Source organism: Rhinopithecus bieti, unplaced genomic scaffold, assembly GCF_001698545.2.
Source record: "Rhinopithecus bieti isolate Rb0 unplaced genomic scaffold, ASM169854v2 scaffold_64386, whole genome shotgun sequence".
NCBI lineage: Eukaryota > Metazoa > Chordata > Mammalia > Primates > Cercopithecidae > Rhinopithecus > Rhinopithecus bieti.
The window spans coordinates 162,484-179,167 of NW_016824886.1; the positions used below are offsets into that span (position 1 = coordinate 162,484).

General features: G+C 36.0%; 1 pseudogene; it reads left to right on the forward strand.

The window, feature by feature from the left end:
* The first annotated feature begins 13,639 nt into the window (after positions 1 to 13,639).
* On the forward strand, positions 13,640 to 16,182 carry LOC108522461 (zinc finger protein 816 pseudogene; annotated as a pseudogene).
* Positions 16,183 to 16,684: the final 502 nt, after the last annotated feature.

Sequence of the window (16,684 nt, forward strand, 5' to 3'; positions counted from 1 at the left end):
CATGTTCTCACTCATAGGTGGGAACTGAACAATGAGATCACTTGGACTTGGGAAGGGGAACACCACACACTGGGGCCTATCATGGGGAGGGGGGAGGGGGGAGGGATTGCATTGGGAGTTATACCTGATATAAATGACGAATTGATGGGTGCTGACGAGTTGATGGGTGCAGCACACCAACATGGCACAAGTATACATATGTAACAAACCTGCACATTATGCGCATGTACCCTAGAACTTAAAGTATAATAATAAAAAAAAAATAGTATTTCCACACTGAATATTCTCAATCAATGATAGTTACTATTTAATCTTCTCTCTGGGTTGATAATTTTGTGTCCCAGCTTTATGAATAACTGAACAAGACGCCACCAAGCTGAAATGAGGCACTTAGACTTTTTTTCATGGAATTACTCTGTTTATCCCTAAATAATAATGAAAACTTGTGTTAAATTCTTAAGTTAACTTGAGGTTTCAAAGGTGCTTATGATAAATTTAGATAATAAACATGCAATTGTCTTACTCTTGCCTGTTTTACATATTTTTCCCCCACTGTAACTTTGGCTAAAGCAGAAGTAGAAGAATTTTGGCTTATGGTTTCACCTATTATCAGAAAATACTTGCTGTCATCAGTGATAAATACACAGGAAGATCTGAGGAGGGTTTCCCACTAGGAAAGAAGAATGCTGGAAACTCTACCTACCTGTAACTGCATCCACAGATCACATTCTTGCAATATATAACTTTTTATATAATGTGATAAATGCCTTTTTTAACATTATTTAATAATTATTACTTTTGTTTATGAAAAAAATCCACAAAGAAGCAAATTAAACTTACATGGTTTGAAAGCACAGGTAGAATTCTAAGATCAAATTCTAAGACGAAAATCTAATTCTGTCGCAGCCTGTAGAAGTTCAGAGAGGATACCTAAGCTTTTGAATGAGGGCCTCTTTTTGAGCCACTGGAGGAGTGCATTTTATAAAGATTACTCTGATTGCAGTTGTCATATACAAGGTCAAAAAACAAGAGGAGAAATAATCTTCCTCACTTTTTAGCTCCACACTCAATAACTTCTAAAGCAGCGTGAGTGTAGGATAATTGGGTACAACACAGGGCTCTGTAGCAACACAGAAAGAATTATCAAGTGTTTAGCTGTGAACAGAGCTGGTTAAGAAGCAGTTTTATTGCAAGTTAGCCCCTTGGCACATGGCTGAGTTATGCAGAGTAAAAGGCTCTGGTTTGGAGATGTGTGTGCTAAATATTAGAAAATCACTCAGATTTGAGAATAAGCAAACTTCTTCACATTACTCTGCTTTTTCTAATTACTTTCTATAAAATATGAATATTAAATATTATTCATATAAATATTTAAATGAAATAGAATAGCAGTGGAAGAATTGAAAAAAATAATTGCAAGGTATAACTAGATTCCATGCTCTCACATTAAGATGGTAATAAACTACACATACATTTGAATGTGGGGCTATTTGTTTAAAATTTTAATCTCACTTTCTCTCTCTGATCCACTTACAGATATTTTTTAACCCTGATTTTATTGAAATAGGCAGTGGGTTGTATATAAATTTCTCTGAAAATATCTAGGTGAATCAACTGACTCAGAGTGTTTTTGATGAAATGCTTTCAAAGTTGAAGGAAAATCTAATCCTACTACATTAATTGCCTAGGAATCAAGGGTTCAATGTATGACAGAATTCCTGGCACCTCTAAATGGCCTTTGCTTTACCTTTGTGCAGTGCTTTTTGCAGGACAATATCATAGCCACAGGACACTGTTGGAATATCCTCCCAAAGTAAAGTGAAGATATTGGCAAGAAATTTACCAAACATGTCAGATGTCTCCTCCCTACCAATATTTTCAGCAAACTCTTTCAACAGGTAAGTTTTTACACTTTCTGGCTAAATTAGCTGACACTGTCTTAGCATTTATCAGAGAAAAAGAAAACACATTTGGAAAACTTAGGCTTTCTTTTCTTCCCAAAGACATTTTCAATTTTTTTATCATTCAACATATGATATATTCATTATGCTCCTGGCACAAATTCAACATTCAACAAGCAACTTCTGTGCATTCTCCTCTGTCACTCCCTATGCTAGCTCCTGAGAACACAGGAAGGAAAAGCACAAGCCCACCTCTGGTTGCTCACCTTTAGGGAATAAGATAGAGTCGTAATCTCATAGAGTGCCATTACTTCTGTGATACTGGCATAGAGGGTGTGAGTAGAACCCAGAGAACTGGAGAGGCCTGATGACTGGTTATAGTATCACTCAAATGATATGGTCCATGGATAGATTCAACTGTGACATCAGATGATCTTCTTTGCAGTTCAGTCAAATAGAGTCTCTTGAAGCATAAGAGAACAGCAGGATCTGGCTAAGGAATTTTGTGTTGGATTTCAAAAGGGCTTAGTAGCGCTACACTGCTATGAATATATTTTCATTTAAAGGTTTAGACCATCTGTCCCCTTATTTCCCAATGAACAGCTCACTTCATGAAAACAATCTTTTTTTTTTATATTCTACCTATTAAATAACACATATATCAGAACACATACAGAAGAAACTTTAGAAATGTGTAAAATATAACCTTGTGGTTTTAATAATAGCACCATGGAAATATTTTGACAACTAGCTTAAATGTGATTTTTATAAGGATAATAAGAAAATTTATATTTAAAAAATATGCAGTGTAAATCTTCTTATAGATTGAAATAAAGGGGTAAGGTAGAGGTCAAATAAGGCATTTGGGTAATAGACAGATATGTTTGGAGTGGTAGCTATTGATGAGTGACTGACAAGCAGAGAGAGAGAGATAAATATGTATGTGAAGATTTTCAATTATTCATGTTTCTTAGGAGGCAGCTCAGGTTTAACCTAATGGCATCTCATTTACTGTCTGTTACACTTGGAGGTGGTGTGGCAAGCCTAAAAAAGAGAGTGACTTTTTCAAGAAAATCCCTTTGTGACACAGGGGCAATGGGAAATAACAGCTTCGCAACCGTTCCTAGGAGAGAAGGAAAGGCTGAAAAATCCATGCAGCTTTGAATAAAGAATATTCAAGTGCATTTAAATCACTTACCTAAATTTATTATGATAAAATCATGAATTATGTTCACTCCACATTTGCAATTAGATGGTACAACAGATGGTGAAGATTTACAGAAACATTAACATTCTGGATAAGACAAGTTTAATAAATTTGTCAATGGGAGTCTCTGGGGCTATGGGAAAGTGTTTATATGCCAAATAAAATAGGTAGTTAGGTGTGAAGGAAGGCACAGACAAGGAAAGGAGGGTTTTCACATTCCCACTATGGAATTCTGAATTCGATATTTGCAAAGGTTTTTATTATTGTAAGGACTCAAGAAAACTTCAAAATTTGTTTCACAGAAGCCCACACATTATACTAAGTATAGGTCTGCCAGAAAAGATGCCTATGGAAAAACTGTAAAACATCTATCTTTGAACAGTCCCTAAACCCAGCAAGCATCAGTTTATCTGGGACTTAACTTCCCTTTGCAATACAACTAATAGAAATGTCCTCAAAACACAATAGTCTCCAGTCTTAGCTTTCACAGCTTTTTCATGCCACATAAACTGTACACCCTAGAAAGTCATTTATTCATTTATTCAATCAATCAAACAGAGAAAAATCATTTATTCAACATTTCCTATCCCAATAGCATAATAGCAAATATTATATTATTTATGCTGGGAAAAGGTCTATTCCCTAAGCACTGTATTAATATGGTAAGAATCCAGAATCTTATGTAGAATAGCTTTAGCTTCATCAGTAAAATTCTTTCTTGAAGTACCTTTGATTGGATTTTTCTCATTTGCAGTAAAAAATCACAGTCATCAGATCTTTATAAATTCATTTTTACTTAGTCACTCTTACTCCATCATCTCAAACAAATAAACAATAGTCTTTGCAACAAAGTTTCTGAAACAACTGAAAAATGACTGTAGACAAACCTTACTCTCCTCACAAAATAAAAAATTCAAAACGGATCATAGACCGATATGTAAAACACAAATCTATAAAATTCCTAGAGGATAACATAGGAGAAAATCTAGATGACTTTGGATTTGACAATGACTTTTTAGATGCAATACCACGGACATGACCTACAAAGTAAAGAATTGACAAGCCAGACTTTATTACAATTAAAATTTTCTGGTTTATAAGAGACACTGTGAATAGAATGGAAAGACAAACCACAGCCTGGGAGAAAATATTTGAAGAAAAATATTTCTGATAAGAAACTGTTATTCAAAATATACAAAGAATTCTTAAATATGCATAATAAAAATTGAACAACCTGGTTAAGAAATGGGCAAAGACCTGAGCAGACACCTCACAAAGACGATATGCAGTCGGAAGAAAAAATATGAATATATGTTTAACATCATATCTCATTAGGGAATTGTGAATTAAAACAATAATTAGCTATCACTATACACCTAACAGAATGACCAAAATCCAAAACATTGACAATGTTAAATAATGGCGCGGATGTGGAGCAACAGGAACTCTCATTTATTATTACTGAGAATGAAAAAATGGTACAACTTCTTCTGAAGACAGTTTGGCAGTTTCTTACAAAACTAAACATACTCTCACCATACAATCCATGAATCATGTTCCTTGATATTTACCCAAATTAGTTGAAAACTTCTGTCCACACAAAAGCTTGCACAGGGATGTTTATAGCAGCTTTCCTCATAATTATCTAAACTTGAAAGCAACCAAGATGTGGTTCAGTGAATGAAGGGGAAAACAAACTATAATATATCCAGACAATGGAGTATTATTGAGTACTAAAAAGAAGTTAGCTGTCAATTCATGAAAAGATATGGAGGAAACTTAAATGCATATCACTAAGTGAAAGAAACGAACTCAAAAAGCTATCATTTGACATTTTGGGAAAGGCAAAACTATGACAACAGAAAAAAGGGATTCCAAGAGATAAGGAAAATATGGAATAATAGGCAAAAAAGCATGGAAGGTTTTTAGAGCAGTGCAAATATTCTGTATGATACTATAGTGGTGTATACATGTCATTATACATTTGTTAAAACTTACTGAATGTACCCACTAAGTGTGAACTCTAATGTAAACTCTGGACTTTGGGCAATAATAATATGTCAGTGTAGGTATATCAAGTTTAGGAAACGTACCACTATGGTGAGAGATTTTATGTGGGAGAGGCTATGCACGTGTGTTAGAAGAGGGTGTCAAGGGGTATAAGGGAAATCTCTGTAGCTTCTGCTCAATTTTGCTGTGAACCTAAAACTGTTCTAAAAATGAAGCCCGTTAAAAAACAATTTTAAGATAAAATGTGCAATGAGTCTTACTCTTAAGACTAGTTTCAAAGTGTACTTACATACATCAAATACTAAAAATTCTATAAGAACCATTTTACACTGGGTATGGTGGCTCATACCTGTAATCCCAGTGCTTCGGGAGTCAGGAGGGTTGGTTGAAACTTGGAGTTTGAGACCAGCCTGGGCAACATAGCGAGACCACTGTCTCTAGAAAAAAGAAAAAATGTAAATAATTCAGCAGGGTGAGGCATGCCTGTGGTCATAGCTACATGGGAAGCTGAGGCAGGAGGATCACTTGAGCCCAAGGGTTCAAGCCATGATCATGCCACTGCACTCCAGTCTGGATAATGAAGCAAGACCCTGCCTCAAAAAAAAAAAAAAAAAAAAAAGAACCATTTTATATAATTTCATACCAGACTACATAATATCTTTTAAAAGGAATTCAAGGATATGAGTCAGGCTTCTAACTTCATAGCTTCATAGCTTTCTAGTTTAAACGTTTCTATTAGGATAATACAACTACTACTGAGTTGACACTTACTAACCAACAACACTTTGTTAAATGTTTTACATCTATTATCTAGCTCCTCCCCATATCCCTATGAAGTAGATGTTAGTAAAATGTGCAAACTGAGATTAGGTAATGTCTAGAGTTACCCAGCTATCAAAAGATGGGAATCAATCATCATCAAGCTCTCTGTCTGACTCCAAAGTCTCATTCTCAATATCTCTGCTAGCAATACTACCCATTCTACCTCATTTGTTCATGGGTGGGCAAGTACTTCATACTCAATTATTTTAATTTAATGACAACCTCTACAAATCTGTAGCTTCTGCTAAAATACTGGAATATGTTCTGACTTTTTCCCACTTTTGAATAATTAATATTCTACTTGCTTAACTCCAGCATTTGAAGTTATATTTTCTCCAGCATTCTTCTGACTGCAGGATTGGCACCACTGCACCACTGGCACTCCTATTTTAGTCTCTGATGTTCCTGCTAATAGATTATCCATCTGTTATTCTGTCATTTTATTGCTATGTAACTATATTACTTTATGTAGCAGTGGACCGAGTCAATGAATATGGGATCTCCAGCAACATGGTGACAGGGTAATTTAGTTAGAAATCTGCCAAATTCAATATCTGATATGCTGTGTGTTTATTTCAAAAATAAACCAAAAATGATAAGGTTCCTAGTAGTAAGACTGTATAAAACACAAGTTTCAAACAATTGCATTTGTAAAAATATTGGGCATATTCCAAGAATTATACTATAATACTGTGATTTGAAATTTAAAGATTAGAACATAGTAAGAAAAAGAAGTAAAAAAAGTGAAATGGAAGATACTTTTGATAATAAAACAAAGATATATGGAAAGAGAGACAGAAAACGTGTATAGTAAAATTCTATTTAATCCAAACCTAGTAATATTTTCAGAAAAAGTTATTATAAGAAGTTAGAGGAGATGCAGATCTTCCTTGAGAGTACATGATAAGAAAAAATAGGTATTTGTGTGTTAAAACATGATACTAGTAACAAGTTAAAATTTAATCCATGTTTGCTTTTAAAAGACAAAATAAATTGAGTTGTATATCCCACAACTAAATATAAAACACAGTTGCAAGTAAACAATATGTAGAGGAAGAAATATAGAATGTGACTACATAAAGATATGTATATATGTAGCAATAAACTAGAAAATGAAAAATAACCCATTATCATTAAAACAAATGAAAAAATATACCTTCAATAAAGACACTAGATGGAAGTTATCATATAAATATTTTCTTTCACATTTTTAAGGAACAGAAAAATTTCATGCTACATAAACTGTTTCAGAACATTTAAAAATTAAAACGTTTCTAATTCATTTTGCTGAAATCATATGGCCCTGAGGTAAAAATATATATATATACACAAAGGTAATACAAAATAAATAAAATTATGAAACAATTTATTTTATAAATATAGATGAAAAAATGTTTACATCCAAACTCACAAAATTAAACTCAGCAAAATAAACCAGAAATTAATTAAAATAATAAAACACTATGACCACATGAAGTTATTTCCAAAATATGATGTAATTTAATATTTGAAAATCATGCATTAGATCAATGGACTAATGGCAAAAATAATTATTTTGTAAAGGCTGAAAGGGTATCATGAAAAACTAGCATAACTACTTTTGATAATTACTNGAAAAAATATACCTTCAATAAAGACACTAGATGGAAGTTATCATATAAATATTTTCTTTCACATTTTTAAGGAACAGAAAAATTTCATGCTACATAAACTGTTTCAGAACATTTAAAAATTAAAACGTTTCTAATTCATGTTGCTGAAATCATATGGCCCTGAGGTAAAATATATATATATACACAAAGGTAATACAAAATAAATAAAATTATGAAACAATTTATTTTATAAATATAGATGAAAAAATGTTTACATCCAAACTCACAAAATTAAACTCAGCAAAATAAACCAGAAATTAATTAAAATAATAAAACACTATGACCACATGAAGTTATTTCCAAAATATGATGTAATTTAATATTTGAAAATCATGCATTAGATCAATGGACTAATGGCAAAATAATTATTTTGTAAAGGCTGAAAGGGTATCATGAAAAACTAGCATAACTACTTTTGATAATTACTAGATAACTACTAGAAAGAGGAAAACAAAAATGTCTTCATGTCAGTCTTAAGATAATAGCCAAAGGTTAAATGTAAAAAAGGGGGAAACAACATCACTGTTCTTGTTAACTCTTGTTAACTATTCTTTAGTTTGGAAAATATTGTTATTTTGTTTAATAAAAGTGTTGTTTATATTGATGTACAATGAGTTTTTCATTATTTTAAAATTAACATTTAAAAAATCTCAGCTTTAATTTTATTATGGTAGATATTGATGAATATAACCAATATTAAGAGAAAAGATCTTAAATACCCTCAGTAATTGTCAAGGACATAAAAATGTGGTCTTCAGGCTAAAAAGTTTGAGAATTGTTCAACTACAATCATGTAGTCACCTCCTAAATTATGAATTGAGTTTTCCCATCACTCTAGAACTTTTCCTTATGTTCCAGGACACCACCTATGAAACTACTATTCTGACTTCTATCACAATATATTATTTTTTGGGTTTTGTTTTGAACTTCAGGTAAAATTACACACTTTTAAAAACCACTGATAATTGTTATCATTTATAAAATGTATTATTTTCAAATATTACACTGTATGTACATTTTTAGAATTAACTTCCCTTGATCATAGTGTTGTATTGTTTTAATTATTTTCTGGTTTTATGTTGCTGAACTTTGATTTCTTGAAATTTGAATGCAAATGTTTTATGTCTGTATTTGTAAAATAAATGATTTTATAATTTTCTTTATTTTGTACTATCTTTGTAATTTTTTAATATTAAGGCTATATGATCTCAGTAAAGTAAATATATTTCTTTTATGTTTATATTCCTTCCTTAAACACAATAAAATTTACTCATTCTGTTGCATGTCATTAGTTCATTCTTTGTATTTGTTTGTAACACTACTAGTAGTTCATACTACTACTACCAGGTGGTATTAATTGTGTGAATATACCATCATATGCTTACCAGTTCCCCTGTTAATTAACATCGCATCTTGGTTGTTTTCAGCTTTTGGCTAGTATGAATACCACTGCGATGAACATTCTGTACAGTTATTTTTGTGGACATGTGCACTAATTTATCTTGGATGTATGCCTAGGAGTGTTATTGTCGGATTACAGAAGAGGCATCTACTTAACTTTGTAAGAAATGACTAAACACTTTTCCAAAGTGGTATACCATTTTACGATAGCAATACATGAAAGTTCCTTTTGCTTCACATTCTAGTTAATATTCTAGTGGCCTTATAATAAGATCTTATTGCAGTTGTAATTCCCAAAGAAACAATGGTGCTGAAAACTTTTCCAAATACCTATTGGCCATTTGGAGATCTTCGTTGGTGAAGTACTCATTTAAGTATTTGGACTTTTTAAATTATTTTAGAAAGGAGAGGGTGCAGTGTGTCGTTTTCTTATAGATTTGCAACGGTTGCTTTACTCTGGATGCAAAAACACAGAGAAATCCTTAAAATCTGGGTTTCCAGTGAGATGAGGAATATGTTGTTTCACTACATTAACTGTTTTACACACAAAAGAAGTGCATATAATGTCATGTTGCATACCTTAAATATGAATAATAACATATCTTTAGAAATAAATTTTAAGAATAAGAAAATAATTTTTTTAAAATTTGACACATCATTACAAAAATGGTGTGGTATATGGGTTATAAAACAGCTACATTTTCCCCCTGTATTTGTATCCTATGTTATGTAGTTTTGCTATGCTCTCCCATATAGCATCTGCACTCATACTCCCTGACTCTTGTCCTTGTTTCTAGGCTCAGCTACATAATTTGTTTTGGTTAATGGGATAATAGAAAATATGACGTAACTAGAGGCTTAAAAAATTGCTTGCAAGTTTCCCCTTTCTCTCTTTTCACTGATTTCCTTCATAAAAACATGGTGGGATTGCCTTATGGAGGATGATATATGAGGAGCAGTGCTATGTCAGTGTAGTCATTACAGTCAATGATCTGTCTGAGCAGGTAACAGCCAACCAACCCTCAAACATGTGAGACAGCACAGGCAAAATTAATAAAGCCTCTTTACCAAACCGCAGCTGACTGCAAATGCATGAGTAAACCCAGACTAGGTAATCACTCTGCCAATCCACTACTGCGAGGTAAATACATAATTATTTTATTAAGTCACTGGGTTTTGTGGTTGTTTGTTATGCAATATGATTGTTGCAATAGATAACTGCTTCGTGGGGACAAATGATTGCATAAAAGGAATTTACACAAATAATGCAAAAAGTATTTAAATGTATTAGTAACCAGGACAATTTAAACTTAATGAATAATGATACAGCTTTTCTCACTCATTATATTGGCAAATACTTTAAGTTTAAAAATATGCAACATAGCCCAGAGAAATGAAAACAATAGTGGGGCTATAGTTTGTGATATCTTTTCTGGAAGGCAAATAGACAATATGTAAACATTTAAAATATGCATTCTGAGGCAGACTGCTCAGCCAAAATCAGGTGGGAGCCTAGAAAGTCTCCCTAATGAGGTTATAATGTAAGTGAGTGACCCCTAGTGGTACACATTCCTACCATGGACTGCTGCAATCTTAGCCACCAGAAATCTCCTTAACCCCTGCAAGCCCTAAGAAAAATGTAAGGAGCCTGGAGCTCACGCACTCCCTGAGGTATAAGCATCTACAGCAATGCATCATTTTGAGAGTGTAGCCCACAGCAGAGTACGTCCCGTCTTGTGTCCCAACAGTCTCTGCACCTCTACATCCCTAGATCCCTGCATGCTAATGATGGCTGTTGCTGCCAGGACTAAAGTATAAGTCATTGGCAGCAAGCCCCACCATCCCTGGCAGCAGATCCACCATGTGTTTACAAGTGCCCTAAGGAAAGGCTATCCTACTTGCAGTTGCCACCTAGGGCCAAAGCATGTACTCTTCAGCTGCTTGTTTATGGCTACTGCTACTGAAAGCAACCTTATACTCTCTAGCAACAGGGGCACACCAAAGCTGCTGCCACTCCCACCTAAGTATTTCACTGGGGGTGTGGAGATCACCTTGTTCCTGCCTACCACGGCCAGCACCTATGGGTACCACTAGAAGGCCTAAGGATAGTTTCACCTAGTTTAGCTCTACTGCCCCCCCCGCAAAATAAACTGCCCAGTTCCCTAGAACATTCCTGAAGCCTAGGTATCACCCTAACCTATAAACTGCCGTTGGGACCTGAACACTCTGATTGGGGCCTGAGGACAAGCTGACTCAACCTGCCATACCACAACTTGCACCAACCTGCATGTATCACCTGCTTCCTGGGGACTGCCCCCACCAACCCCACCAAATCCACTACAAACAAACAACAATGTGAAATGAATGGAAGACAGAGGATTGTCCCATGACTGCTACTGCCACTGTCCATGCCAGTCCCACTTCCTAGGTCCCCAAGAACACACCAAACAACTCGACCTATAGTTGCCGCTGCTGGTACCAAGCAAACTGCCTGGAAACCTAAGAATTGGCACACCTGGACCCATTAACACCAGGGCCAGCAAACAGTGTCCTGAAGTCCAAGGACAGGCATGCTTGACCTGTCACTGCCACCACTGGGCCCCAAGGACTGGCCCAACTGATGACCTATCCCAGCAGAACTTTATAACAGGTCCCAATAACAACTGTATCCTAAGCCACAAAGGAAATCACAGACAACACTGACACTGTTTATAGCTCAATAAATCAACAGAGACTACACTACTGCACACATCCAGATGCAAAGCCAAAGTGCCCTATACAACCAACACCATGGATACATCTTCAGAAAAATGTCCTCCCCTGTAAAAGCAAATTTTAAAAATTGGAAGAAGTGACAGCTATGCCAGATGTACAGATATCAATGCAAGGACACAGGAAGTATGAAAAAGCAAGGAAATAAGAAAACTTCTCTGGCAATAAATTCCAATGAAAAAGAAATTTACACATTTCTAGAAAATAATTTAAAAAATTATATTCAAGAAGCTCAGAGAGATAAAAGAGAACTCAGAAAACAATAAAAAATCAGAAAATGAATCAGGATATGAATAAGAAATTTATCAAAGATATATAATCATTAAAAAGAATAAAAGAGAAACTCTGGAATTGAAAATTTTGTGTTGAAATACAAAGTACATTTAAAAGCTTCAAGATTAGACTATGTTGGGAGAAGCTGAGTGTTGGGAGAAGCTCAGGCAGTGCTTGCATGTCTGACATAATGTAAAAGAGTCTTAGAACATGTCCGGGGTCCAGGGTCTCAAACCCCTCATGGCCTTTGGAACACCAAGCTCTGTGCTAAAGGGTGGAAGGCAACCCTGACACACCATAATCTAAGCCCAGGGCCTAAAACCCCTCATGGCTTGGATAGATTCTGGGGTTCAGGGCATAAAATCCCTCGTGGCCTCTGGAATGGGTCTAGACTTGCTGACTCCTTGCTTCTAGCCCTCTCATGCTCCTAGATCGATTGTGTTTTAGAATTGGCCATATAAATGCTAAACCATCACAGCTGTAAATCATGTGCTTAATGCAATGCTCCCTTTCAAGCCCACATTCTCACCACCTGTTTCTTTGCTTGATCACCAATAAATAGTCTGGGCCTCCAGAGCTCAGGGCCTTCTCAGCCTCCATACTTGTGTTGGCCCCCTGGACCCACTTTCTCTCTCAAACTGTCTTTTCTCATTCCTTTGACTCTGCCAGACTTTGTCATCCTCATGACCTGGTGTTGGGTCTGATCACCCCAACAGCCTAGATCAAGCAGATGAAAGAATTTTAGAACTTGAAGACTGGTCTTTTCAAATAAGTCAGTGAGACAAAATAAAGAAAATATATTTTTTAAAGATTTTAAAGATAAGCAAGGCCTACATGACATATGGGACGTTACAAAGTGACCGAACATTTGAATTTTCAGTGCCCCAGAAGGCAGAGAGAAAATGAAAGGGATTGAAAATCTATTCTATAAAATAACAAGTGAAAATTTCCCAAGTCTAGCAAGATATTTACACATCCAGCTATAGAAAACTCAGAGATCACCAAGTCAGTACACTGCAAAAAAAATCTTCTCCATAGTACATTACAGTCAAAATGTCAAATGTCATAGTCAAAGAGATAATTCTAAAAACAGCAATAGAAAAGCATCTAGTCACTCATTAAGGACCCCCATCAGAGTAACAGCAAATTTCTCAGCAGAAACCTTACTGACCAGGTGATGAAGGAATAATATATTCAGAGTGATGTTAAAAAAAAAAAAAAAAAAGTTTAGCCAAGGATACTATACCCAGAAACATTATCCTTTATAAATGAAGGAGAAATAAAGTCTTTCCAAGATAAGCAAAAGCTATGGGAATTAATCAGCACTATACCAGCTCTACAAGAAATGCTGAAGGGAGTTCTACACTTGGAATAAAAAGAAAGAGGTTCTACACCTGGAAGCAAAAGGACAATAACTACCATCATAAAATCCACAAAACAGTGGACTGAAGGTTGCACCATGGCTGTGAGCTTCCTAGTTCTCTGCTGCTGCTATACCAGCGACATGGGGTTCCCACAGACCTGGAAATTCCGACCCCTCTTTCTCAACCCAGAGCAAATCGAGACGTCCGGGTGAGAGTTCAGTTGATTACCAAAGACTCATGTTATGTAAGGAAGCCACCAAGAAGAGCAAAGAGAAGGAGCCAGAGATGGCTCTTCCTCAGGGACACTTGACTTTCAGGGATGTGACTATAGAATTATCTGTGGAGGAGTGGAAATGCCTGAACCCTGAGCAGAGGGTTTTATACAGGGAAGTGATGTTGGAGAACTACAGAAACCTGGAGTCTGTGGATAGCTCTTTAAAATCCATGATGGAGTTCTCATTAATAAGGCAAAGCAATACAAAAGGGTTCCACACAGGGACATTGGGAAGACATGAAAGTCATCACATTGAAGATTTTGCATCCCAAAATCAAGAAAGATATTCATGACTTTGAGTTTTAGTGGCAAGAAATCAAAAGAAATGGCCATGAAGCACCCATGACAGAAACCAAAGGGTTAACTGGTAGTACAGACCGACATGATTAAAGGCACAGTGGAAACAAGCCTATTAAAGATCAACTTGGATTAAGCTTTCATTTACATCTGCCTGAACTTCACATATTTCAGACTGAAGGGAAAATTGGTAATCAAGTGAACCAGTCTATCAATGATGCTTCCTCAGCTTCAACATCCCACATAATTTCTCGTAGTCTCAAAACCCATATTTCTAAAAAGTTTGGGAAGAATTTCCTCCATTCTTCATTATTCACACAAATACAGGAAGCACACATGAAAGAAAGTCTTTTCAATGTAATGAGTGTGGCAAAGCCTTTAATTATAGCTCACACTTAAGGAGACATCACATAACCCATTCAGTAGAGAAACAATATAAATGTGATGAATGTGACAAAGTCTTTCATCAGAAGCAATACCTTGCATGCCACCATCGGGTTCATAGGGTTCATACTGGAGAGAAACCTTACAAGTGTAATGAGTGTGGCAAGACCTTCAGTCAGAAGTCTTACCTTCAATGCCATAGACCTTATACTGGACAGAAACCTTACAAATGTGAAGACTGTGACAAAGTTTACAGTTGCAGATCACAACTTAAAACGCATAGGAGAATTCATACTGCAGGAAAAACCATACAAATGTAAGGTTTGTGACAAGGTTTTCTGGGATAATTCATGCCTTTCATGCCATAAGAGAGTTCATACTGGAGAGAAACCTTACACATGCAATGAATGTGGCAAGGCTTTTAGTTGAAAAGCACACCTTGCGCTTCATCATAGACTTCATACTGGAGAGAAACCTTACAAATGTAAGGTTTGTGACAAGGTTTTCTGGCAAGTTTCATGCCTTGCACAACATCAGAGAGTTCATACTGGAGAGAAATCTTACAAGTGTAATGAGTGTGGCAAGACCTTTGCTCAAAATTCAGCCCTTGCAATGCATAAGGCAATTCACGCTGGAGAGAAACCTTACACATGTAATGAATGTGGCAAGGCTTTTAGTAGAAAAGAAAACCTTGCACTTCATCATATACTTCATACTGGAGAGAAACTTTACAAATGTGAAGAATGTGACAAAGTTTACAGTTGCAGCTCACACCTTGAAAGACATAAAGGAATTCATAATACAGAAAAACCATACAAATGTAAGGTTTGTGACAAGGCTTTCCGGAGGGGTTCATGCCTTGCACAACATCAGAGAGTTCATACTGGAGAGTTCATACTGGAGAGAAACCTTACACATGTAATGAATGTGGAAAGGTTTTTAGTCAAAAAGCAAACCTTGCATGTCATCATATACATCATACTGGAGAGAAACCTTACAGTCTAATGAGTGTGGCAAGACCTTCAGTCAGAAGTTGTTTCTTACAGGCCTTCGTAGACTTCATACTAGAGAGAAACATTACAAGTGTAATGAGTGTGGCAAGACCTTCACTTGAAATTCAGCCCTTGTAATTCATAAGGCAATTCATACTGGAGACAAATCTTACAAGTATAATGAATGTGGGAAAATTTTTAATCAACAATCAAACCTTGCACAACATCAGAGAGTTCATACTGGAGAGAAACCTTACAAGCCTGTAATGAGTGTGGCAAGGCCTTCAGTTGGATGTCATCCTTTGTATGCCATCGTAGACTTCATACTGGAGAGAAACCTCACAAGTGTAATGAGTGTGGCAAAGCCTTTAGTGGGCAGTCCACACTTATTCATCATCAAGCAATCCACAGCATAGGGAAGCTTTACAAATGTAATGATTCTCACAAAGCCTTCAGTAACACTACAACCTTTGCAAATCATTCGAGAATCCATAATGAAGAGAGATCTTACAAGTGTAGTAAATGTGGCAAAATTTTCAGACATCGTTCATACCTTGCAGTTCATCAGCAAACTCATGCTGGAGAGAAACCCTACAAATGTCGTGACTGTGGCAAGGTCTTCAGGCAAGTTTCATATTATGCAAAACATAGAAGAATTCATACAGGAGATAAACCTCAAGTGTGATGATTGTAGCAAAGTCTTGACTTCATGTTCACACCGCATTAGACGTCAGATAATCTATACTGGACAGAAATCTTACAAATGTCATATGTGTGGCAAAGTCTTCAGTCCGAGGTTAATCCTTGCAGAACATCAGAAAATTCATTTTTGAGATAATTGTTCCAAATACAATGACTATAGAAAATCATAAAGCTTTAATTGACATTAGAGCCTTCAGCATTGACTTGAGAGTGAGTTGACTTAACACTGAGTTCAAACATTAATGGACATTAAAATGTTTATGTTAAGAAGACTGGGGGCCAGGCGCGGCGGCTCACGCCTGTAATCCCAACACTGTGGGAAGCCGAAGCAGGTGGATCACGAGGTCAGGAGATCGAGACCATCTTGGCTAACATGGTGAAACCCGGTCTCTACAAAAAATATAAAAAATTAGCCTGGCATGGTGGTGGGTGCCTGTAGTCCCAGCTACTCGGTAGGCTGAGGCAGGAGAATGGCGTGAACCCGGGAGGCGAAGCTTGCAGTGAGTCGAGATCGCGCCACTGCACTCCAGCCTGGGCGACAGAACGAGACTCCTCCTCAAAAAGAAGAAGAAGAAGAAGAAGAAGAAGAAGAAGAAGAAGAAGAAGAAGAAGAAGAAGAAGAAGAAGAAGAAG